Below are 27,467 nucleotides of genomic sequence, written 5' to 3'. Positions count from 1 at the left end.
TATGTGACCTCCTCAGTGCCATCTACAGATTGGGGCGACGTATCCCACCAAACCGGAGTGCAATCAGGGGGCTGGGCTCATGGGCAACGCCTGCGTTTGAGTCATTCTTCTTGTGGTGCATCGCGGTTTGGTCAAAAATAGGCCATGTTGTCCCTTCACAAGATATTATGGCTGATTCTACAAATCCACCTAATGGTAGGAACACAACTCTGACAATGACGGAACTCCTGTGTTTGATGCAACTCCAATGCCATCTGTCAATGTAGTTCGAGATAACAATCGAGAATCTTGTTAAGGGACAACAAGGCCTATTTTTGACCAAATAGCGATGCACCACAAGAAAGATGACTCAAATGTAGGCGTTGCACATGAGCCCAACCCCATGATTGCACTCCTGTTTGGCGGCACACGCCGTCCCAATCTGTAGACGGCAGTGAGGAGGTCACACAGACTGTGTTTCCTAACAAATAAATAACATTCCCGACTGACACCCCAATTTTTAAACGCTAAATCCGTATGGGCCATCGAAACGGACCCACACGCGAGCCCAATCCAGCAATAGAGGGCCTGCAGCCCAGCTCGACCGCCATAAGGCAACCTGCCGCGCTCTCCGCAATTCCTCATTTCCTCTCCTGTTGGCTCTTGCTCCATCACCCCCACCTCCCCTCAGAGCTCTTCGCTTCCGCTCTCATTGCTCCTCTCCTCGCTCTTCTCCGGCGCCGGCGTCGATCGCGGCTGCTTCGGCGGCCTGCAGGGGAATATAAAGGCATGGAACTACGTTGTGACGGCGCACAAGCCCACGGCCGTCTCCCACTCGTGCGTCGGCAACTTCACCGCGCCCCAGCACCTCAACCTCATCGTCGCGTAAGCACCTCTAACGCATTTCTCTGAATCCGCGCGATTGTTCCTCTATTGGTTTCTGAGGTCGCTAGGATTGTGAGGGTAGCTTGGCGGGGCTAGGGTTCTAGTTTGCTCGGCTAAAACCCTAGCCGCCCCATCGATGCTTTCTGCAATGATCGATCGGTCATCGGTGCTTATTTGCTCAGGAACTAACATGATCGTATTCCAGAGAGGTGGGTGTGCTCTCAATTTAGTTCTCGTTTTCGAGAAATATTATTTGTTTTTGGATGCCACATTTTGGATAGGGTGATACTTTTTGGATGAAAATTTACAAGCGTGAAAAAAATAAAATCCAAGCCTCTCATGGAGTCATTGGTTTGTTCCGGTATTCTGAACTCCCCAAGAGATCCGAGCTATAGGATTGGCCGTGGATTGGTATGAAATTCGTAATCGGTGGGCTGCTTGAGGTTTTTTTGGGTTACTCTTTTTTTAATTCCTGAAATTGTGACGGATCTTGGGTTTACAAAATCGTCAAGTTTGTAAGTTTCTCTTAATCATCCTGGGATGCAAGGCATTATCCTGTCTTCTTTCCTTGTTTGCAATTGTTAGTTTGCCAAAGTGGTAGCCACTGGCTAGTAATAGCATCCCAATTCAGAGGCGATTGATGTCTTCATAACAACAAGCTCCTTGTTATGGTGACATTGATGCTGTAAATTGTAATGCCTCTCAAGAAGCTTACAAGATCGTGAACTCTAATTAGACGAGATATTGAAAAGTGTGGGTGTACGGTAACTTTTTAGCTTGTGGTTTATTTGGTTAAGGGATTTTCCTTCTTTAAAATGAAATGAAAACAAAATCATCTGGCATGTTTTATTTAAATTTTGCTGATGCTTTTCTGCACAACAAACTTTCAGGAAATGTAACCGTATGGAGATTTATTTGCTTACCCCTCAGGGCCTTCAGGTCAGAGACATTTGCCTCCCCTAGAATATGTCAATCGCTTGTATTGCATCATTATGTGCTATTTAGGGTTATATGATGGCTACTCTTGTTCAGATAAATACAAGAATCCAAGCAGGCCCTAATATGTTTTGAGTTAACCAGTTGTAGTTTCTTCTGGACCTATTAGTTCCTTGGATGCAACTATAAAGTATTTCCTTTGGTTGCCAGCTTATGGTTGATGTACCTCTGTATGGAACAATTGCAACACTTGAGCTCTTCCGTTCTCGTGTGAGTTCAATTTCTGTTCCTTTGGTTGAAAGGCACTCCTTGCCCTCTAGCAGTATTTCTGTAGTATAATCATAACTCGTAAGCTATTTTCTTTTTCATTCCCAGAGTGAAACTCAAGATTTTCTTTTCATCTGTATGGAAAGATACAGATGCATTGTTCTTCACTGGGACGGAAGAAATTCAGAGCTTATTACAAGGTTTAGACCTTCATTCATCACGTTCTGTACATATACAGCAATGATCAGGACTGATGCTTATCTTAAGTCCATCCATCAGTCGATTATTGTTAATAGCTATGTACCCGGTATGTTATATCTGTTCCTGCAACCGCTTGGTTTGGTGGTTCTAAGACTTATTTTATAGGCAGGTAGTGACCTGAAGATCAATCTAGTCCAACCAGTACCTTTACCTTTTGATAGAACTCAACTGGAATCTGTCTTAGTAGTATGCATTCATTCCCCAAGCCCCTAACCATATTAATATATTTGACACCTTTCAAATGAGTAGCCTAGTAAGGTTTTGCTTAGTTTTAAGGATCTTCTGATGGACATGGCAAATGTTTTTCTATGTTAGTTGTCTGTCTTATGATATTATGCATATTGATATCCAAATCCCTTATGTTGCCACTCACCATTAGAGCAAAATTTACCTTGCAAGTTTGTGGAATCTTTTCTCAGCTTTTGTAAATCTTAATAAGGAAATAACCACTTTGAATATGCAGATCTGGTGGGGATGTTTCTGATTTTATTGGATGCCCTACAGATAATGGACAGGTAGTGTGATTCTCTCGACTTGTTCTTTTAACTAGCTAAATGCATGTGCGTTGCTACTAAACAAAAGATATATATTACATACATGAGTTGTTTTAAATATTTATGTGCTCATATTTTCCAATTTTATGCTAAATAGAATTCTCTTAAAATATTTATTTGAGAAAACAATTATCTCAAAAGTATATGTCAAGCCAACCAACTGCAATAAAAAAATGACGATACATGTAGGTACCACATTGAATGGGTGGCAAACAAGTGATTATATCTATCAAGCTAGGGGTAGTCGCAGTAGGGTTAACGGACAACCACCAATATGTACAGAAATATGGAGGGTTTTATTCAGAAACATTTGCTTTCTTCTTAAGAGTCCTGTACAGTTATGTAGTTCTTAATAACAAACATTTGAAACACTTTTTGATGAGAGTAGTTGTATAATACTTCCTCCGTTCCTAAATTCTTGTCGCTGTTTTAGTACAAATTTGAACTAAAACAACGACAAGAATTTAGGAACGGAGGGAGTATATTCTTAGTCTAATTTATCACTATTATACTACAATTCATAATTTAATTGTGTTACTTGAAGTGTAGATTGGAGTAATTGATCCTCAAAATCGACTGATTGGTCTCTCTCTATACGATGGCTTATTTAAGGTAAGCTATGTATACACTTTTGTTTTCATGAGTTTGCAAGTCTGTTCCTGGAGTAGAGTCTATGCTATTCAAGTTCGAAGGAAACGGATTACTATATCTTTGATAAATGGAGAAATGTACCACAGGGATGTGTTCTTGGTAATGTGGACTTGGGAGACTGAAGTGCTTGGCCTGGGTTCAAATCCTAGGTCAAACAGTGATATACGAATACTCTTGTGATAAAAGAAATAAATAAAAACTTTTGTTATTTCCATGTTATACCATTTGATAACAAAGGAAACCTGAAGGAAGCTTTAAACATCAGGTACTGTTTGTACATATTTATAAATTCAACCGCAGTTATGATCGATGAAGCGTATATATTATCTGGTTGAAGTTGTGGACTGTCTTATGATGCTAAGACCACCATTCATCAAATTAGACTGCCTAGTAAATTAATGCATTATTATGCACAGTGGATTTGAAGAACCAACCACTGTTCTTCTACTCTTTTTCTTCTACATGCCATAGGTTCTGTTTGGAGTGGATGAATTTCATAGGAAATAGTCCAACTTGTGCAGGAATTATTAGGAAAACTGATCATGCGTTCCAAATGCAGCCTTCGTGTGTATTACTCGTTGTTTCCTTTTTTACTTCTGAGAAATGATATATGCTATAGAATAATGGTGAATGAAAATTATTGATCAAGGTTACGGTATCGCTGTGACCATCTGCCAATTCTATTGCTACTAGCATAGCATTTTCCTGGATGTTATAATATGTTTTCCGTACTCTCAATCAATCATGACATGTGCTAGTGTAATTGGGCGTTTTTGTTTCAGGTTTGTTTAGGGTTATGCTGTTTTATTTTAATAATTGTGCGATCTAATCATTTGGTCATTATCATGTTTAGTGTATGAAGATTTCAAGTTTACTAGACAATCATTAAACATATTATGCACTTACTGGGAATTTTTTGAAGTATGTCGTTGTACATTTAAATATTAATCACCTTTTCCTTCTGGATGTGTCAGGCTTCAAGAACTTCTAGTGTTTCTATGGTTGTGCTAGACCTACTGTAGTAGTTCTTCACCAGGTATACTCATTTTCTTACACCTAAACAAGAATGATTATGTTCTAAACTCAGAATAAATTCCATCCTCATTATTTATGGTTGGTGTAGGCGCGTGGCATTAACATCTTGTACTAAGCAAAACATACATCACAATGTGTAATGTGTTGATTTATGCTCTTCTTATTAAAGTAGCTTGTCAACTTGTATCTTGTGGAACACATTCTTGTGCACGCTATGTTTTATTGTTTGCGGGTTGATCGCTATCATTTCCACATGGAACTTTTGACTGCTGTAACGTAATGATCTTCCCTCTAACATAAAATAAACATTTCTTCCATTTTTCTTATGTTGTGCCTTCCTTTTTGGTTCCTTGATTTGTACTCCCTCCGATCCTAAATTGTTGTCGAAATATTACATGTATCTAGATGCTTTTTAAGAATAGATACATCCATATTTGGGCAAATTTGAGTCAAGAATTTAGGATCAGAGGGAGTATTTTGTTATGTGTAATGCAGCCATGATTGTGACTCATCTTGTTTCCATATTACACAACAGGACAACAAGGATTCCAGACATGTTAAGACATATGAAGTTGCACTGGAGGACAAAGATTTTGTTGAAGGTTCTTGGTCTCAGAGCAATTTAGATAACAGTGCTCATCTGTTAATACCTGTACCACTAGGTGGTGTCATCATAATTGGTGAGCACACAATAGTTTACTGCAGTGCCACAACATTCAAAGCTCTATCAATAAAGCAGGTAAGATTACGTGTACTACTCTTCTGTTTTCGTGCGAACTACTATTTGTGTACAACAGTTTCACTCTGGCAATCATTTATGCTCCATCATTTCTTGTGCAGTCTATCATTAGAGCTGTTGGGCGGGTCGATCCAGATGGTTCGCGCTATTTATATGGAGACAATACAGGCGCTCTGCACTTAATTGTAATTACCCATTAATGGGGAAGGTATCCATCTATCGCGTCTTTTTGAGAAAAGAGGGTTCTACACTCCATAGTAAATTGATATGCCTCTTGAATTTCTTTTGTCCATGTTATGGTGGCATCTAGGGTAACTGATTTGAAAACTCACTACATGGGAGAGACGTCGATTGCATCAACAATATCATATCTTGATAGTAGTCTCGTTTATATTGGTTCACGATTTGGAGACTCACAGGTAGGTATCATCAACTTGAATTGCCTTTGTCCTTTACTCTTCCAAGTGTACTAGTCATAGATCTGATCTTGCATCCTAGTGGGGCCCATTCAAGATTCGGTGTAATGTGCCTAAACTCCAAAACATGTTTATGTGTGCACACTCATACACATGCTGCACGTGGCAATACAACTGCATCTTTGTGGTTGACCTCACTGCTCTGGCCATGTGAAAATTCTGGTGTTCTTTCGTTCCAACCTTTACGGCTAGTGGCATTGTAAGTTTGCACCTAAACAAGCTATTGCTCTTAACAGCTCATAAAACTGAATATTCAAGCTGATGCAAGCGCTTCATTTGTTGAAATTCTTGAACAATTTATGAACACTGGACCAATTGTGTACTTTTGTGTGGTTGATACTGAAAGGCGAGGGCAAGGCCAGGTGATTACTTGTTCGGGTGCATACAAAGATGGTTCAATTCGGGCAGTTCATAATGGTGTAGTGATTACTGACCAGGTCTGATGTTTTCCTTTTTTAACTGTATCCGTGCTGTTTTGAACTCTGGGTTGCCTACTGAATGCTTGTACTGCTTCTTCATGGGTAACCAGGCTTCAGTAGAACTCAGAGGCATGAAAGGACTATGGTCTATGAAATCTTCATTGAATGATCCATATGACACGTTCTTGGTTGTGACCTTTATAAACGAGACACACTTCTTTGCAATGAATATGGAAAACGAATTGGAAGAAGTTGATATAAAAGGATTTGATTCAGAAACACAAACTCTGGCCTGTGGAAGTGCCATCCACAATCAGCTTATACAGGTTCCCTTTTCTGACTCATCTGTCTTATTTTGTTTGGTCTGCATTTAAGTTCTTCTTCATGTGCGTGGTTTCCGCTTGCACTAGTTACCTTATATATTGTAATCTTGATAGCAGGTTACTTCCAGGTCTGTTAGATTAGTCAGCTCTGTTTCTCTGGAATTACTGGATCAGTGGTTTGCACCAGCAAGATTTTCAGTCAATGTTGCAGCAGCTAACACGAACCAGGTTGGATTCTCTTCTGGTAATATCGCTTGATACCATCATTAAGATCATCGAGTTGGAAAATATCATACAGCATGTCACTGAAATGTGGCTCTAAGGCTGCACATGCCAGCCTCACATTTGATGATATTTTCCAATTTATACATCTTTGTGACAGTACTCTAATTATTTCTATTTCTGTTTTCAAGACTAATTACTTCGCAGATTACATTCTGCCTATTCCTGGTAACTCTTGATGTAAGGTTGCAAACTGTGTATCCACATGGACCACATACCGCTACTTTTGTTTCATCATGTACTTATATTTTCTAAATTCTAATCCACTTACACCACAGGGAGAGCTTGGACACTGATACCGAACCAGTTACAGTAGAAACCTAGTTGTTTTCACTGTAAATTTAAATATGTCTCATTGAGAATGATAATCGCTAACCAGTCACAAGCTGGGTGGAAGCTGATCAGAACATGTATACAACTTTGAGACTTCTGTATATACTAGTAAATAATTCCGCTGAATGTTCCGTACTATAGCAGTACAAGAGCAACTGTAAACTACCCCCTCTGTTCCTAAATGTAAGAAGCCCTTGGTTTGTTCTAAGTCAAACTTCTTCAAGTTTGACCAAGTTTATAGGAAAATCTACCAACATCTATAATTCCAAATGGTTTTAGTAAGATTAAATATTAAGGAACACTTATTTTTGGAAGTTTAGTACTCCCTCCGTCCAATAAAAGATGTCTCAAGTTTGTCAAAATTTGAATGTATCTAGATGTGACTTATTGTATAGACATTCAAATTTAGTCAAAGTTGTTGGATAGAGGGAGTATCAGAAAACCACAACTTCTGAACTTTTTTTTCACTTAACCACAACTTTTGTACTAATCTGTCAGAGAAAACCCATAATTTCACAATCTAGCAGATTGACACCGGATCCGACAGGTGGGACCCACTCGTCAAACTTGAAGAAGTTTGACTTAGGACAAACTTAGGACTTCTTATATTTAGGAACTGAGGGAGTATATAACTTGTTGGAAATTATTCACAACTTGTCATAAATTTGTTTGCTGGATTACCCGGAAGCTCTCCTGATTGAGTTGGCTTATTAGTTGTGATGACATTCTGGTTACTATCAGTTCTGGAATCTACTTCAAATCTAGCAATGCTATTTTAAAGAACAAATCATGTGCTCGCCAAGCTTAGGGTATTACACATGCTCCCATTACTTGGCTGATTGTCACGAAAAGTTCTGGTCATTGCCTTTCATTTCTGAAATGTGTGTGTTGTTCGCGCAAAGGGTGCAGGCGTGTGTGTCAGAGAGAGAGAGAGGGGGGGGGGGGTGTTTACGATTTTGGATATGTATAAATTCACATGGTTCAGATGATAAACATATGCGTGGCCTTACCATATTAATGCTTGTGGCTTCATGTTGTAGCCGTTTGTGATACACATTATTGGAATCTCGCAGGTTTTGTTGGCAACTGGTAATTGCCATCTTGTCTACCTACAAATCACCAGCTCTAAGATTGTGCCATTGAAACATATACAGCTTGAACATGAGATTTCTTGTCTTGACATAAATCCAATTGGTGAGAATCCACAGTATAGCTCCCTTGCAGCTGTTGGGATGTGGACAGATATAAGTGTGAGGATATTTTCGCTCCCTGGACTTAAACTAATTAGGAAGGAGCATTTGGGTGAAGTGGTTCCACGTTCTATTCTGCTATGCACTATTGAAGCGGTATGCTCCTTATGTTGCTTCCTTGCAAAAGAAAATTTGTCCGTTAACAGTAATATCTTCCTCGGTCTTCCTTCTGTGGTCTTGGAGATGGTCACCTCTTCAGTTTTGTATTGAACAGTAGTACATGTCTAAGAATTTTAGTTTGGAATGTCAGGGGGCTTAACTCCCATGCCCGTTGTAGTGCTGTCAATAAATTGGTTGCCAACAACCTCGTGTCTGTTGTTTGTTTGCAAGAATCCAAGCTTAGTGATGTTTCTAATTTGGATGTTAGTTCCACGTGCGGCTCCTGCTTCACCAAATTTGTGTTTGTACCTGCTCAAGGTTCCGCTGGAGGTCTCGCTAGTTTAATTCTGCTGCAGTCTATCAACTCTCAAAACATGCTTGCTACCCTGTTCAAAGATCGTCTGTCAGATTGCTGTTGGTGGCTGGTGAATGTCTATGGTCCTCAGAGTGCCCCCGACAAGCGTGCCTTTCTCGCCGACCTCAAAGACAAGTTTCTGCATATCAACATTCCTATCATCATTGCCGGGGACTTCAACTTGATCGCCAGGGCTGCTAATAAGAGTAACGGAAATATAAACAGAGGGTTGCTCAATTCCTTCAGAAATTTCATCAATGAGCTTCAGCTGAAAGAAATGTACATGCATGGCTGTATCTTCACTTGGAGCAACGAGCAATCTAGAAATGTCAGAGTCAGATTGGATCGTGTTCTTTTTAATGCTGCCTGGAACGATTCCTTCCCTAGCTGCCTGCTTCATGCAATCACTACCAATGTTTCTGACCATGCCCCATTGCTGCTCGTTTCTGATGCTGCTTTCAGGCCGTGCAGGAGGTTCCGTTTCGAAAATTTCTGGACTTCGAGACCTGATTTCATTCAAACTGTCAGCGATGCTTGGTCTTCTGCTCCTGTTGCTGTAAATGCAAATGCCTTTGCCACGTTGCACTCCAAACTATCTATTACTTCCAAGGCCCTCTCGAAATGGAATTCCCAATTCCGTGCCAATTTATCTCTGCAAAGTGAAATTGTCAATGAGTTAATCTACATGTTGGACAAAGCCGGAGACTGCCGGAATCTTTCTGTCAATGAGCTCGCTTTCAGAAAAAAGCTAAAGCTTCTTTGCGTTGGTATTGCCTCCATCAAAAGATCAATTTGGCGCCAAAGATCTCGTTACCTGTGGCTCAAGATTGGTGACACTAACTGCAAGCTCTTCCACATTCGCGCTTCTAGCAGAAGGAGAAAGAATTGTATCCCTGTGCTATCCAAAGACAGTGTATCCGCCACCTCGACTGAGCATAAAATTGAGATGTTGTATGATCATTTTGATCCGATTGTGGGTGAGATGGTCACTCACCCTCGCTCGCTCAAGCTCAACAGCCTGCCTCTGCCCAATGTTGATCTCTCAAATCTTGCCAGGCCTTTTGATGAGGTGGAAATCAAAAGTGCTATTATGAAGATGCATCCTGAAAAACCTCCTGGCCCGGACGGTTTCACTGCTAAATTCTTTCAGTTTTGCTGGCCTATCATCAAAGGGGACGTCATGGCTGCAATGTAGTTGTTCTGGACAATGAATGATCAGCATCTCATGCAGCTCAACTCTGCCACCATTGTTCTCCTGCCCAAATCTGAGGAAGCTTCCCAACCGAAAGATTTTCGCCCCATTAGCTTGATTCATAGCTTTGCTAAGCTTGCCACGAAAGTCATGGCTATAAGGTTGCAACCTTTCATGCAGCAGCTTGTCTCCTCTTATCAGAGTGCTTTCATCAGAGGTCACTGCATCCACGACAATTTTATCTTTGTCCAATCAGCCATTAGGAAGCTTCACCATGACAACCATGCTACCCTCATGCTGAAGCTTGATATATCTAAAGCTTTCGACTCGGTCTCTTGGACTTTTTTGCTCAAGTTGTTGCTGCACCTAGGCTTCCCAAGCAGATGGATTCAATGGACTGCTATGCTTCTCAGGAACTCAACTTCTCGAATCTTGGTTAATCAGTCCCTCTCGGAGAGGATTTCACATCGTAGAGGCTTGCGTCAGGGCGATCCTTTGTCACCACTTCTTTTTGTCTTCATCATGGACTGTCTGGCTCGTCTGCTCACGCTTGCTGAAGAAAGCGCGCTCCTGCTGCCTATTGGTCGGCGCAGCCGGCTGGCTCGCATCTCTCTCTATGCGGATGACGCGATGATCTTTCTCAACCCAAGCCCTCAAGATCAAGAAGTTATCCGCTGAAATTTTAAATTTATTCGGGCATGCTACTGGTCTCGTGGTCAACTTCAGCAAAAGTCGGATCTTTGGTATTAGATGTGATGATGGGACGATTCAGCTTGCTGTCAATTCCCTAGGCTGCGATCGTGCATCTTCCCTTGCTCCTATGTTGGTATGCCCTTGTTTGCTTCAAAGCTTAAGAGGAACGACTTCCAACCCACCATTGACAAAGTCGCAAAGAAACTTGCTGGTTGGCAAGGGCAATTTATCTCCAAGGCGGGTCGCTTAATTCTCATCAATTCTGTCCTCTCGGTGGCCTTCGTATCAAATGGTGTCCATCAAACAGCCGGCTTGGGTTATTAAGCAAATTGACAAAGTGTGCCGCTCGTTCCTTTGGGCTGGTTCTGATTCCCCAGCTGGAGCCAAAAACCTTGTTGCTTGGCAGAAAGTGTGCGCACCCAAAGTTTATGGCGGCCTTGGTATTCCTGATCTCGCTCGGCATGGACGAGCCTTCAGAGTTCGATGGCTCTTCTCTGCATGGGGAGGCATCGATAAGGAGCTTTTCTGCCACTTCGCAAAAGACAGTGTGACCCTTGCCCTGTTCCATGCTGCCACCGGATTCCACCTTGGGGATGGCTCGAGATGCTCTTTTTTTGTCTGATCCTTGGATCCTTGGTCAACCGCTTGCAGAGCGCTTTCCTGCCCTTTACAATCACTCTCGGGCTCGCGGCAAATGTGTCAAGGCGGCGCTCAATGAGCATTGCTGGATCCGCAACATCAAGTGTCAGCCTACTCATGAGGTGCTGCTCCAGTTCATCAATTTGTGGAATATTATTCAAAGTGTCTCCCTCTCCGACGTGCCGGACTCAATCTCATGGAAGCTAGAGACATCGGGCAGGTACACGGTTGCTTCTGCTTACCATCTTCAATTAATTGGAAGAGCCTATTCTATGGAGGCTGCGCTTATTTGGAAAATTCAAATTCCCGCCAAAGTGAAGTTCTTTTCTTGGATTGTCGCTCTTCAAAGATGCCTCACTGCGGATCGGCTGACTTTAAAGGGTATTCTTGCTAATCCTATTTGCCAGCTATGCCGAACTTTGCCAGAAACTGCCACCCATCTGTTTGCCACATGTTCCTTCACTTCTCATTTCTAGGTTCGGCTCCTGTGCTAGGTCAATGTTCAGGTTCTTTCCATGCCTCACTTCTCTGTTAAGTCTCTCTCTGAGTGGTGGTTCGACGAGGCTCGGCGATGCTCCTCCGCCGTGCTTAAAGAGAGGCTTGGGGCCGTTGTCATGCTGGGGTGGTGGCACCTCCGGTCAGAGCGCAATCAAAGGGTCTTTCACTCCAAGCACGTCTCCGTGGCCAAGCTTTGTGATCTTGCCTTCGATGAGCTCATGTCCTGGAAGCATGCAGGATGCAAGGCAGTCGTTTCCTTCTAGATGATTGAGATTTGTTGGTTTCATAGGGTTCGCCCCCCCGAAATTCGCCTCCTTCAGTTTGTCCGCTTGTCTGCTTGTTCGCTCCTTGTTCTTCTTCTTGGCTCTGTAAATAACCTTTTTTCGCTTCGTCTTAATTAATGAAAGACAGCGCTGCTGCATTTTCGTCAAAAAAAAAAAATTCTCATCTCAGAATAGAACCCATGTGTTTGCTGCATCAGATAGGCCGGCTGTCATATACATCAGTGACCAGAAGTTACTACATAGTTATGCCAATTTGAAAGAAGTGAATCATGTATGCCCCTTTAACACAGCTGTTTTTCCAGAAAGGTCACTCCCTCCCTCTCTCGTGTTGTTTGCGTTTCTGGCTACTTATTGTGTCAGCTCTTTCGCTAAAAATATTCCTTGGATTTGCATTGAGCTATTTCTTGTTGTCACAGTATCGTGTTAGCAAAAGAATCTGAACTTTCAATTGGAGAAATCAATGATATCAGACAGCTTCATATCCACACAATCCCCTTGAAAGAACAAGCACGCCGCATCTGTCACCAGGAACAGTCTCGGACACTTGCACTCTGCAGTTTCAAGCCTAAGTACATTCATGCAGAGAGCGGGAAACATTTTGTTCGTCTATTAGATTACCAGACCTTTTGGGTTTTGTCAACACATACTCTTGATGAATTTGAATGCGGTTGCTCCATCGTAAGCTGTTCGTTCTCTGACGATGATAATTTTTACTACTGTGTGGGAACAGCATATATTTTACCCTATGAAATTGAACCCACGAAGGTAATATTCTCTGACTTTGATGTTGAATGAACGGCATGCACTTTCTAAATCTTACAGACTTTTTCTCAAGTACTGTTTCATGAATATCTGATAGAAATATTATACCTATTCTCATTTCCTTTTAAAAAACAACCCTGTGACAATTAAAATGCCTACTATTGACTTCATGAATTGCTATTCTTTTGATCTGTTCTCAACGAGCTAAGTTATGCATAATAAAGAGGATGGGTTTATCAAATTCTCTTGATGTAGAATTATTATTACATGACTGAGTTGAATCATGCCAAGTTTAAGCAACATAGATTTCCTGTTCTTCTCTGGCAGAAATTTTTGCTTCTGATGAGGCGATGACTATCATGTATTTGATGGGTCTGTTGATCCAAGTATTCAACATTTCTCCTATACTTAACTCGTCTGTTTTGGTACCAATGCAACTACAGGGACGAATTCTGATTTTCTTAGTTGAAGAGAGAAAGTTATGACTAGTTGCAGAAAGAGAAACCAAAGGAGCTGTGTATTTGCTTAATACATTAAATGGAAAATTACTGGCTGCTGTTAATCAGAAGATCATAGTGTACAAGTGGGTGCGGCGAGATAATAGACATAAACTGCAATCAGAGTGCGGCTACTGTGGCTGCGTATTGGCTTTGCATACTCTAACCCGTTGTGATTTCATTGTAGTTGGAGACATGGTGCGATCAGTATCCTTGCTGATGTACAAGGTATAGGCATAGCCACACTTTTCAGTTCATTCGATGCATGCATCTGTCAATCCCAAAAAAGTTTGCAGCGGTTTCTCCATCGTACTGATTACATTGTTTTCTTTTCCTCGGCAGCACGAAGAAGGCCTGATTGAAGTGGTAACACGGGATTTTAACACAAGCTGGATAACTGCAGTCGCAATGCTCGATGATGATATTTATATTGGTGCAGACAATTGCTGCAACCTGTTTACATTGCACTCAGGGCATCCCGGGGTCGTTGGGGAGTACCATCTGGGAGACTTGGTGAATAGGATGCATCACGGCTCTCTAGTGACACACCACACGGACTCGGAGATAGGCCAGATTCCTACAGTCATCTTTGGCACGATCAATGGTGCTATTGGTGTCATTGCCTCCCTTCCATATGACCAGTATGTTCCTTGAGAAGCTGCAGTCCGTCCTTGTGAAGTTCATCAAGAGATGGTATTTATATTGGTGCAGACAATTGCTGCAACCTGTTTACATTGCACTCAGGGCATCCCGGGGTCGTTGGGGAGTACCATCTGGGAGACTTGGTAAATAGGATGCATCACGGCTCTCTAGTGACACACCACATGGACTCGGAGATAGGCCAGATTCCTACAGTCATCTTTGGCACGATCAATGGTGCTATTGGTGTCATTGCCTCCCTTCCATATGATCAGTATGTTCCTCGAGAAGCTGCAGTCCGTCCTTGTGAAGTTCATCAAGAGCGTTGGCAATCTTAGCCATGTGGAATGGCGGTCATTCTATAACGTCAGGAGGACAGCAGAGGCCTGGAACTTTGTGGATGGTGATCTGATTGAATCTTTCCTCAGTCTGAGCCCAAGTAAAATGGAGGAGGTTTCACAGGTAATGGGGCTCCGTGCAGATGAGCTATGTAAGATAGTGGAAGAGCTCACGAAACTTCACTAATCAGGATCATGGAAGAAACTTCCTAACAGTCATGTAAATCCTCATACTGGTTTTGGCACATAACTAAACTGCATTAGCAGAGATGCGAATTAAAGGTAATATTGGCAATTTTAGACTCGACCCCATGGCCACACGAGTGAAAATGGTTTATGTAAACTCACCCCAATGTGGTGGGTGCAAACAACCTTTTTGTTCGGCTGTCTGGTTAATCCTTTTTCATGTTATATTTTGGGAGAAACTGGTGAGCAATTGAGGTTGTTCATTTGGTTATACTCCAGTTCTGAAATTAAGAAGGGCGTTTGGTTCAAATGTTCGTAATGCAAACGTAGTTGCCGCCAGCCCGCCAGAATATGTGTTTGGTTCAAAACAGAAGTTACGAAGAGTGATCCTTTTCTTGCACAAGAGTATTCTTAGTAGCTACACTCGGTATCACAGATTCACAGCAAACAGTGCAGCAGTGAAACCGTTGTCCAAATGAGAGATTAAAGAATGTATTCTTCACAAATTGCAAGGCACATAAATTGTTGAAGAAATGCCCCAAAAATTCAACCAAAAATTGATGGTAGCCTTCTTCCTGCCATCAAGGAGGATGCTGGGCCCTAGCCGGGGCAAAGGGCCTCGGAGAGATTCTTGGCGGGAGAGTGGGTGGGGCTGTATGTATTTTTTTTGTTGGACGAAGGGCTGTATGTATTGGTGTTCTCTCTTGAGGACATACAGGTCTTCGGCACTGAGGAGAAGATCGAGGCACTTTAACTCCATCCTTGGTTCAGTTGCTCCCCGGTCAAGCTCTCAGAGGTTTGGGGAGCTGCACTTCCGGCAGGCTGATCTTCATGATCTCGTCCTGACGTTTCAGCTTGAGGAAGTGAAGAAGCACATCATCATGTGTTTGAATCCCGAGAAAGCGACTGGCCCGGATGGTTTTACTGCTAAATTCTACGAGGTTTGCTACAAAATCATCATTCGGTCGGATGTCCTCGCCGCGCTGCAGCAGTACTGGTTGGGTGAGGTCAGGATTTCAAGTCTCTCAACTGGGCGCTCATGGTCCTGCTTCCTAAATCAGAGAAAGCTGCCACCCCCTCCCAATTCAGGCCTATAACAACTTATTTGGATGTAGATATTGGACCTTGAAAGTTGGAATTTGATCATCCAAACATGATTTGGCATTCAACTTCAATATCAAGTTTCGATTTCAAATACCTCAACATCCAAACAAAAATATTGGCATTACATCTCAATATCAATATCATGTATTGAATTTGGAGCCAATTAATGCATCTACCAAGCCCCCCAATGTCTACATCAACAGCTTGCCGCATCATGCCGAACAGCTACATCAAATTCTTGCCGTTCGCCTGAGGGCTGAGGCCCCATATGCCAGAGCTCATTGATTCTTACCAAAGCGTGTTCATCAATGGGAAATGCATCCACGACAATTTCAGTTACGTCGACTTCACCATCAAGAGTTTGTTCAGGTCTGGTTACCCGGCCATCATGGTGAAATTAGATATTTCTGAAGCTTTTGATTCGGTTTTTTGGGATTTCCTCCTTCCTTTGCTGTAACATCGTGGCCTTCCTGATCGTTGGAGATTATGGATTTCCATCATCTTTCATTCAGCGTCCACCAAGATTATTATTGCTAACCAGCAGCTCTCGGACTGCATCTGGCACAGGAGGGTTCTCCGGCAGGGGGACCCGCTCTCTCCGCTGCTGTTCGTTCTCGTCATGGATTGCCTCAGGGTCATCACGGCTGCTGCTGAATGGGAGGGCCTCAGGGCCTCCTCAAGCCTATTGGCCACCCGCCGATCGCCCACTGGGTTTCTATCTATGCGGATGATGCGGCTCTATTCATCAATAATTCTCCAAGCGAAGCTTGCCATGCCGCTGCCATCATGAAATTATTCGGTGATTCGTCAGGCCTGCAGGTTAACCTTGCTAAGAGATCCATGCTTCGCATAAAATACCAAGACCCAGGGATTAATCTTGCAATCTCGGATGCCCTGCCCTGTGTTCCCGGCTCCTTCCCCTGCGCCTACGTTGGTATGCCGCTCTCCCCCACGAGGCTTCGCGGGTCTGATTTTCAGCCCCTCATTGAGGGGGTTGCTAAAAAGCTAAGTGGCTGGAACGTCCAGTTCCTCTCTTCTGCCGGTAGGCTGGTCCTTGCGTGCTTTCTGCCATTCCCACATACCATATGATCGCCATCTCCCAGCCAGTTTGGGTCATCCAGCAGATTGACAAGCTAAGGCGATCTTTCCTGTGGTCTGGTTCTGAGTTCTGACAATTGCTCGGGGGCGAAGTTCCTGGTTGCTTGGAAGGAGGTCTGCATCCCAAAGCAGCTTGGTGGTCTTGGGGACAGTGGCGGAGCGTGAGCTAGACACAAGAGGGGGGCGATCCAATACGAAAAAAAGACCGAACTATGGGGCGACCGTGCCCCACAGAACTACCGTACGGCGCGAGCGGAGCAAGGGAACCCGAACGGAAACAGCTGGCTAGTGCGCCGCGTGAAAACAAGGCCGTCAGCTGGGCGTCAGCGAAAAATCTTGGCCCAAGCGAGGCCTAGACGTGGTCAGAACGCCCGCCTAGAAATGGGTAAAAAAAATCAACAAAACGGAAATAAAAAGGCCCAAAAATTCATGTCGCTTTCGCCCCTTCCACCAGAACCCACGCAGATCACACGCGCGTCCCCGGACTCGGTTTTGATGCCTACCCTTGTACAGTGGTCTTTGGCCTTTGTTTTTCTTCTTCTCTTTTTTCTTGTTTTGGGATCTGTTTAAGTCCCATTTTGTTGCCTCGTTGTACTTGCGTTTTCTTCTCAATGAAAATGACACGTCGCTCGGCGTGTTTGAAAAAAAAAAACCCACGCAGATCGCATCATCTTCTTCCCCACCAAATCAACCCGCAGAGCAGCACCTCCATCTTCCTTCCACCAGATCTATCTCCACGAGCAAAATTGAAGGGTAAAAACCCACAAGCACACGTAATGTCCAAGAGAATACTTTGCAAATTTCCTCAAGCATCAACGCCCCACACGAATTAACGCGAGAATTAAACGAAAAAAATGAACAAACACAAGCATTGCACGCATGCATGAAAATACATAGAACCTATTTTGCCATATGAACACCACAACTAGAGTACATAAATCCATACCGCACTAGTTTACTGCTGTTAAGATACTCCATCTAGCCATCTCACCTAAAAGATCAATCTGATAGGAAGAGTATATTTGATATACTTAACACTCACATCCGACGTGGATGTGGAAAGAAAGATAGAAGTTCCCCCACGCCCGACGTGGATAATGATGGGAAAATGCGGGGGACTGAGACTCGAACTCGAGACCTTTGGTTCTGATACCATGTTAAGATACCTCATCTAGCCATCGGAGTAGGTCCCGAGGGAGACTTGCTCTGCTTCGTCGGGTGATCCCGACGAGTCGTTGTTGTCATGGCAACTTCCTTGTTCCGAGTAGTCGTCAACGTCACTTGGGACGGGGCTTTTCGCACACGGAGGTGGATCTACTTCAGAATCGGAGTAGGTCTCGAGGGAGACTTGCTCTGCTTCGTCGGGTGATCCTGACGAGTCGTTCTTGTCATGGCAACTTCCTTGTTCCGAGCAGTCGCCAGCGTCGCTTGGGACGGGGCTTTTCGCACACGGAGGTGGATCCGCTTCGGAATCGGGGTGAGTCTCGAAGGAGACTTGCTCTGCTTCGTTGAGTGGTCTCGCCGAGTCTGTCGGTGAGACTTTTCCTGGGGGAGAAAGAAGAGGCGACTCCTCCGGAGTTGGAGCAGTCGGACCCGGCAGTCGAAGGATGCTGGATCAGTTAGCTCAGGCGTGGAATTCGCCGAACAAAAGATCCATGCCAGCATCAAGCTTGTCGAAAACTACGGGGCTAGCTTGAGGGTGAGCGGTGGAGGACTCAAAGGTCATCGACTCCGCTTGACTCGACGATGGGTTATCTGAATCTGAAACCGCTGAGATCGTGACTGACGTGGTTATGACTAACCACGTACTCTACTCGAGTATGCCCGTTACGGCCCAGTTGGGGGCCCACAAGGAAGCCTACTACGACTCCAGGAGTCTACATGCCAAATCTTGCGATTCGAGATAAAGAAGATTAATTAGAGTATATCTCTTCATCGTCAGTACAACAAAACATGCCTGTAGAGACGCTAAATTAGCAGGCTAAAGACATGATATTTCATCTCTAGTGGATTATAGAGTCGCTTTCACAAAGCGTCCTTGGAGCGTCTCCTCTGGGACCGTGTCAAGTTACCTAGAGACGCTAGCTAAGCGTGACTACAGGATATGAGACGTTTCATAGAGACGTTCAAATTCGTGTCTATACATGTAAGGACGTTTTATTTGACACGTTTCAATCACGTCTCTATCAACATTTTGACACGCTCAATTTGCGTGACAACAAAGATAGATGCGTTTTTACAAATTTGGCCTAGCCCAGCTTATGAGTCAGTATTGGGTTGGGTTAGGCTGTAGGTGGGCCCACCTTTCTGTCAGCCCATCATAATTGAAAACCGCGCATGCCAAGCCCATTTCTGTAAAAATATATTTGGATAGCCTATTTTAAAATTTTGAATTTTCTAGGAAAATTATGTTTTCTTAAATTTGACGGACAATCACACAATTAGTTGTATGAGGACACACAATCAATTGTAATATATAATCTGCATCTTCCTTTCATATATATGACCATATTCTCATAACAAGACTAGAAAATATTACAGCCTTCGATTGACTGCAACGACAAATATGATACATTAATAGAGCCCACAAATCACAGCTGAATCAAACATTCATGCAGATGAAAGTGCAATACATCAAGAAAAGATCATATATGTACATTTTCTTTCTAAATAGTTGTAATATCTATAAGCTTTTGCTGAACTAATTCTTTTTTGCTCATCCATCTTTCCATGCCTCTTGGCCCCAACAGTCCTGCAAAGTAGGCAGATAAAATGAATAAACTACATTAAAATATAAGCTCTTTTGGGAGTGTAGAATGACATGTTTAATTTTGTGATGAAATTAAAATAACTTGTTGTTTGTTGGCTGACTTGAAGTCATTCTCTTACGAACTCTTTTGACCTGTACATCACAATACCCTATCAGATATGTCAATACTAAGTTGTTTCATGCTTGAATTAAAATAGACTTACGTGTGACCAAGGCCAAAAAATAACACAACCAATAGCATCTTGTAGCATTTGACAATTTTCATATGGTCTAGGCAATCTTTTGTTTCGAATTTTTGTAACAACACCTGCATAATATTTGGTTGAGCATGGGGATTGCAATATAATTCTTCAACTTCATGTTTCTTTAAACACTAAAGATCCAGCGTTGAAAGACTACAAACAACACAGCCTAAAAATAGACTACAAACAGCACCTGCATAATATTAGGTGGAGCATGAGGATTGCGATATGATTCTTAAACTTCATGCTTTGATTCATATGGGATGTCACTGCCAGCACCTCTTTCATAGAGAGCATTCTGAAATGAGAACATGATCATAGTATACTGATAAAGAATAAATTATATTGCAGAATTAGAGATGGAGTTCAAATACTAACTTCATTATTTTCTGTAGTTACAACTGCATTTCTCCAATCTTAGAAAATCTCTGGACTGCCTTGTAAATTTCCACCATCTGATTCCACATTTTCTGCATCCTCTAATGGAATATTCAAGTTTTGTAGCCATCTAGGTAGCATTGCCATAATATCTTCACTACAGCAATGCAAAGAACATATGTCAGACAACAATCTAATGACAGGTAATTATGTGCATAACCAAAGATCCTATGATCTGCATTTGTTTAGAACTATTTGCACTACTGCAATTTCAAGTTAAAGAATAATAGTCAGGCCGTTACTTCTAAGCACAAGATCCTACAGTGTAGTGCATTATCTAATATATGTGCGTCCGCTGCGGTGGCGGCGCTGGCCAGATCTGGGAGGACAAAGAAGTTGGGAGAGGAAAAGATGGAGGCTCGGGACAGGCAAGGGCCTAGGATATACTAGTAATCGAGCACGTGCAACGTACGTAGGACTAGAGGCAATCTCAAAATATAATCTATGATTGACAAATTAAGTTCATTCAAATTTTCAATTCATTTAAATTTCACCATCAGCTAGATATAATCATAAGACTCATACAATTCACATACTCGAGAAATAAGAAAATCACTAATGGAGAATTGTAACTTCCATTTTTCATCAAACCAAAAACTATTCATGAATTTCTTCCTTTTTACTTCTCTCATATTTCCCTTCTGTATGTACAAGTACAACCTTTCATCACTTTTTCTTCCCTTTATCAGTAAGAATAGAATAAAGTGACAAAACAGAGGGCAACACATATTACCGGTTGGCACACTTTTGTAACTTGCATTTGGAAATCATCAACAGTTAGGCCATCAAATTTACATCAGAAATGCATTCCACATGTAGAAAAAGAAGCTATTCTATTTCTTGACAATACTCTAATTAATCTTCATTATCTTGAGTTGCAAGATTTGGCATGTATACTCCTGGAGTCGTAGTAGGCTTCCTTGTGGGCCCCCAGCCAGGCCGTAACGGGTATACTCGAGTCGAGTACGTGGTTAGTCATAACCACGTCAGTAGCCCCCAAGTGCCTAGGTTAGTCGAAGACTTGAGTAGAGACTTTCCCTGTAAAGAATAAACTCAATTTGCTGTTGAGCCAGTTGCATAATGCTGCAGACTCGGTATTTCATCGAGTTAGACTTCAAATGAGAAGCGTTCTCGACTCAGGGAATGTCCGAGCCGATGTTTAATGTTCGACTGTAAGTAACAGTTTCACAATATGATTTTGATAGCAGGGCAAATTAAATGCAATGAGGAGAGATCATAGGGATATATGCTTAATGTGCCCAGATACTCGAGAAGTCGAGTCCAGTTAATCACTCTAGGGCGAATAAAACACTAGATTTCATCAGTATTCGAGTCCCCAGGCTCGAACCTGGCAACTGGCAAAATTCCACTTAGCCTGCTGGGGTCTTATAGAATCGAACTCTAGTTTTTAAGTACTTGACTCGTTCGTCAAGTTTGTGCATACTCGAAATACGCAGCTAGTATGTTTCCAGGCCCTATAGGAAGCCTACGCATCTTATCTTCATGTAATGAACATGGTTGTAGGGAGCGACCCTTAGGTGAGAATTATTACTGGAGGGATGCAGTCGATGCATATCCAGGCCTAATTTTAGGGCTTACCTTCATACAATGAGTATGGATTCGACTAGAATAACGTAGTTGGTACGATTCCAGGTCCGATAGAAAACTTTCGGGTCTTATCTTTATGCAATGAGCATGGATTTGCTGAAGTGACGCAGCTGGTGCGATTTCAGGCTCGATGGAATGACCCATGATCCTATTATTTTATTATGCACTAGAATTTATTAGTTGCATTGTTAGGATTATTATTGTACCTATGCTAGCTATGATTTTCCTAGTAGTATAGGATACCCTTGCCATGTCCTTACCACCAATTGCCATCGTAGGTAATCCAATGCTATGCTATGATAGTATACGAGGGTGGTATTATTACAATGTGATATTATTGTCAATATGAAGTAAAATATGTTTTCCTAGTGTATGGCAAAGCAAGTAATTCAATGAACCGTCCTGGGTAGGCTGTTTTGAGTATTTGAGATGTATGCGACGTCAGGTCCATTTCTATGAGTCGTCTCGCCATGTCTATGGGAGCGCCTGCATTGCAAATGTGGGATGCCACCCGGGGTAACCAGAGACTGGACTAGTTTCCTATTTAGTAGCTTCCAATACAAACACATGGTAATATGGGCTCTGCTAGGATGGATGTAAGAAATATGAATTCAGATCCGAGGTGACATCGGTATGTAGCAGTGTAGGTTGGAACGCGTCCCTCAGGTGGTCTGGGGAATTATGTTCTGAAAATTCCTGTAGTTGATGCCGTTGCTACTCTACCCTGAGGACAGCAAGGGATTAACACGTCAATTTTTTGTGGGTAAAGTGTACCACCTCTCGAGAGTGTCAAACTAAGTACTTAGCCATGTCCCCGGTTACGGACAATTATGAGCGACTAGATTTGGGGGCTGTAAGGAAGGTGTCACTCACTCCAATTTCTTAATAAAACGAATGGTTTGAACTGGGTAGGAGCATTGATGTGTCTACTCAATGTGCTCTAGGTTAATAGGAGCATGGGTGTGTCTACCCCGTGTCCAATAGAGATAAAACTATTTGGTTAAAAATGGTAGGATGAAACATTGATACTTTTATGCAAATAGCCAAACCCCACCTAACCAGATTATGCATGTACTTGGTAGGTCCTTTTATATTCTCTGGTGACTTGCCAATATATTCAATGTATTGACCACGTAGTGGCTGCAATTAACAATGCAGGTGGATCAGACGAAGAGTGAGGTTCGTCGTTGTTGTTTGGGTCATGTGCTTACATTCCAACATGCTCTCACCTTGGAGTAGTTGTGGCCCATTTGCTCTACTTTTCCGTTGCCTATTTTGAAGCACTATTTTGTTATGCTGACCCAAGGGGTCATGTAAGGTTGTAAGTATTATTAAATTCTGGATGAATGCGTTGTAATAAAGTACTTTGACCTTTGTATCTCGATATTTCATCTTGACACTTTGTGTGCTAGTGAGTCGATCCAGGGACTAGCACGGTAAACACAGAGATCGAACCCTGTACGGGAGCGGTCGCTTCAAGTTTGCTTTTTATCTGGTTCTTCGTTCTTCGTTGTTTGAAAACTTTAAGTCCTATCCGTCCGTCGTGGTTTGAAACTTTTGGTTATGTTGAAGTACACTTAATATTGCCTCTTACATGAGGATTCTGCAATGCCTGTAATAAATTTAATCTTCATGCATTTTCGTTCCTCATGCATGCATGTTTACTTGAATACCTTGGTGCTGCATCTGTTTACTTCAAAGTTATGAGCATATATGAATTCTTATTTATTGCTGCTCTAACCTTACACACACACACACACACGATGCACACCCTTGCTTCTGAAGAATATAAAGATTTCCTCACACTCCTAAAGCTCTTTGCACTTGCATTCAAAAGCAATCTTAAATAGTGCATATCTTCGGGGGAGTCTTCATATAACTCAGAAACTAAAACCTTCACACTTATTATTCCCATCTTTGAAGCTTTAACCAGTGTTGTCATCAAACACCAAAAAAGAGAAGATTGAAAGAGAAACCTTACTCCTGGATGAGTTTTGATGAATGATGACAACATGGTTGAGAAACTAATGAGTTACACGGAGTGTTTCAGGTTTCAGTTCCTCAGAAGAGTTGGTTTAGCTAGCATCGATAACCCCTAAAAATTGAAGTACAGGTACTAGATTGAAGTATGAAGAACTCAGTGAAGAACGGAGAAGAATGTGAAACATACCTTTCTTCATAGGTCTTTTCGTAGCTTTTTCTTCACTTGAGTATAGAAACGCCGTACTATTAAGGAGGGTTTGAAGTATGGAGCTGGTTTAGGTGAAACCTAATCTTTATGTTCAGCTTCGGTGAAAACCATTTTCTGTGTGAGTGTTTTTCGTCGGAGTGAAAAATGAAGCATTTCAGGCTTCACAGAAACTTCCGCGTGAAGTTTTCACTCTGATTTTAAATGTGTTTGAAAAACTTTGTCGCTTTACGTTTTGACCACGTAATCTAACCGTTGTGAGACAAAGAGACAAAGTGTGAGCTGGATTCTCAGGGATCACTTTATCCAACAGGTCACAACGGTTAAATCGGCCGTGGCCAAGGCTATATAAGACGACCCACCCCGAACGGTTTTGGTGGTGATCCCTAAGGAGATGTTTTGAAGTATACCTGAGAAAACCTCTTTAGCCAACGGGTCACAACTGAGCGTGAAGAATGGGATCCCCTCTTTAGCCGAACACTTGAAATTTGTTACTCTTGGTGATTGGCATCACCTAGACGGCTAGGAGTCAGTGTTGAAGAGCAATCGAAACTTGTGATTCGCCACCAACCAGTCTGTGAAGGTCCGGAGATCACCTTAAGATGTACCACGAGTAACTGGGCGAGACTTTGGTCTTAACTCAGGAGGATTGGGTGGACTTTTGTGTCCGCAAGTCTTGTGTGACTCAGCCCCCTCAACGGAGACATAGGATTATGCCAACAATTTGAACTTTGGAAAACAAATCCCCATGTCTTCGTGTTCTGGTAGTATCGTTCCTCAATCTTATACTCTCTGTTGAAGTACAACTGTTCTTACTGTTCTTGTCTTCACTGCTACTGCTTAACTGGTTCATCTTTCTTCATTCCGCTGCAACTCTAAAATTTGCTAAGTAAATCTCTGTTGTTGAAGTACTGTGACTGTTTTCAGTCTTCATTTTGAAGAAAACTTAAAATTGGTCACATTCACTGGCCCCCTATGTGACGTACTCGATCTTTCAGTAACTCCAGGTGTGTGGTAACCATGAACACTAAAGCTCTGTCAGATACCTCATGTCTCAGTTTATCTTTACCATACTCAGATTGCAGTAAAGATGTCATCATCTCATCAAACTTATCAAGTTTGGAGTTAGTCTCAGAATGTACCTTTTCAAGATTTTCCCTGGACTCACTCTGTGCCTTTACCAACTCATGATGTTCCCTGGTGAGATCATCGAACTTCTTCTGGACTTCAGAGTGGAAATTATGGAAATCCTCCCTGGTCATGTACTCATCTGTGATCACTCCCTCCTCGCCTCCACTCGCAAGTTTGGTCTTGCCCATCTCCTCTATGGATCCAGCAACAAGATTGGGATTTTACTGGAAAAGCAAGGAGCTAGTCCAACCAAACTTGATCTGAATCCACAATTGCCTCCACAGTTCCCTCTAACTCTGAATCTGAACAAATTGACCTTGGAATTTTACAGCGGAACCTGCCCTCCAACCCGAGTCAGATCTGTCCCAGAAACACGAGGAAGAGGCCAAGAATCAGTGCTCTGATACCATATTGTGATGACCTAATTACTAAAATCAACCGTAAATCGATCAATTTCAGGATTTGAGAATTTGGGATGAGATAATCAGAGGAATTGGGATGAGAAAACAGAGAAGGGGATGAGATGCGCTCGATGGCGGCTAGGGTTTCATTTACTTAGCAAATATCTGGATACATGACTCAACAGAGGGCAAGCCTTTTATAGCAAGGATCAACGGAAAAGTAAACAGAAACAATGAACTGGACGGCGACAGTGACATCTTCAGAGAGAACAGTCCGTCAGACAGCTCGCGGACGAAGTAACGAAGCGTTGCCGAATTCAACCAGAGCCGCAGGATCTTCTTAAAGTGAAGTGGTATCTTCTCCTCTGAGCCGCACGATAACTGAATTTGAACTGCTGTCGAATTCTTCAGTAATTAACGGTCTGGTTCATGACAGTTTCTTCCCTCATGTGCGGGCTGAGATTCCGGAAGACCGGAACGCGAGGTAATCCAAAAATCCAACGGACAAAATTAATTCCCCGGGAGTACTGAGAAGTACTCGACAATCAGTGTAAAAGAGCTCGCCAAATTTGACTTGAGAATGTGGCAAAACTAAGGAAACATTTCTCTTGGCTAACCTTGTCCCTTCTCGGACTTCGAAAGCCTCCGTTCCAGGACTGCTCCATTTTTTCTGGAGTGCGCGGCTTGGGAGAACTAGAGAAGGTCTGCATCTGGGTGATATCGTTGCTCATTCCAGGAATCATGGCGCCGCTGTGAACAGTGCTTTAAGGCATGGCGCTGTACTGCAGTGTCGACATTCACATCAAAGAGTAGACCTGACATTTAAGAAAAAAGTCCTGACAGCTCAAATGTAGACTTGATAAGCTACAGTACATAAAAACGTCAGGTGAAGGGCATTGTTTTATGATTCATTCAGAGCACATAACAGGTCTATTACATAATTACGGGATAATCGATGGTTCAAATATTTTACAGGGCTTAATCTTGCTAAAAAACGGAACTGCGGCTTCTGAAACTAAACAATCGTAACACATAATTCTGGGATAATCGCAGATTACAAGATTTCACGATGCTTAACCTGGCTAATGCACCCTAAGACGGAGCTGCATGGTTCTGAAACTACAAATAAGCAAATCAATAAACTAATGTCTAGCGAGTGATGCTATTCTCCCGAAAAACAGTTTCAGTAAAACATTTCACAAACCAATAATAAGTTAATAAGAAAACTAAGAAGAAACACTTGAATTTGCGCATCGTCTTGCGTTCGTCTTCCCATTGTGCCAATGAGAGCTCCAACCGTAAAATACGGTGGTCCGACAGATCCAACGGAGTTGAATCCAACTGTCTCAAAAACTTTTCCAGATCTGGAAGAATACATAATGATGTTGTTGTCGTACCTTCTCAGGGATGTCACAACAACTCCATGAACGCTCGCCAGCAGCTCGGTGAAGGACATCGAAGAGGACATGGTGCTGCTGCGTGGCCATCTATTATCGGTAGCAAGAGGAGGGAGGAACGCTCGCCGATCTGTGCCTGTGCCTGGTACCATGCCTGGGTCGAGACAGAGGAGGTCGTTTGGGGCCGGCCTGGCCCGGCACCTTTAGGGGCTGTTTGGTTTGCATCCTGGCTACATCGCGCCTGGCCGAAGCCTTCCTGAGAACCGCCTGAGCAGTGTTTGGTTGCCAACCTGAAGAAGAACAAGCAGGCCTGAAGACCTCCATTAGTCCGGCACCTTGCTTAGCCTGGCTCAGGCGCTGAGAATCGGTCGCCTGGACGTGCCTGTGCAGCAGCCTTGCCACTAATCTCCCTCCGATCAGTTGTTGCCTTCTGCAAAACGTGTTGTTGTCAGACTAAGCTCTCTCCAGGCCAGGTTTGGAACCAAACACTGCATGCCTGACCAGGCAGAAAAATCCTG

At 42.7% G+C, this 27,467-nt stretch overlaps 1 long non-coding RNA gene and 1 pseudogene across 2 annotated transcripts; one reads left to right on the top strand and one right to left on the bottom strand.

The window, feature by feature from the left end:
* The first annotated feature begins 328 nt into the window (after positions 1–328).
* On the top strand, positions 329–14,654 carry LOC100829180 (annotated as a pseudogene).
* Positions 14,655–20,843: 6,189 nt separating this feature from the next.
* On the bottom strand, positions 20,844–27,137 carry LOC112270604. Of its 2 annotated transcripts, XR_002962885.1 has the most exons (3): positions 26,950–27,134; positions 25,163–26,367; positions 20,844–21,262 (listed from the first exon to the last, which is right to left on the bottom strand). It is a non-coding gene; the product is annotated as an uncharacterized LOC112270604 (long non-coding RNA). The 2 variants fall into 2 exon arrangements; XR_002962884.1 differs by lacking the exon at positions 20,844–21,262 and having other exon boundaries at positions 25,671–26,367; positions 26,950–27,137.
* Between the last annotated feature and the right edge of the window lie 330 nt (positions 27,138–27,467).

The sequence above is a fragment of the Brachypodium distachyon genome, chromosome 2, assembly GCF_000005505.3.
Source record: "Brachypodium distachyon strain Bd21 chromosome 2, Brachypodium_distachyon_v3.0, whole genome shotgun sequence".
Taxonomy (NCBI): domain Eukaryota; kingdom Viridiplantae; phylum Streptophyta; class Magnoliopsida; order Poales; family Poaceae; genus Brachypodium; species Brachypodium distachyon.
This window is presented reverse-complemented; position numbering and strand designations above follow the sequence as displayed.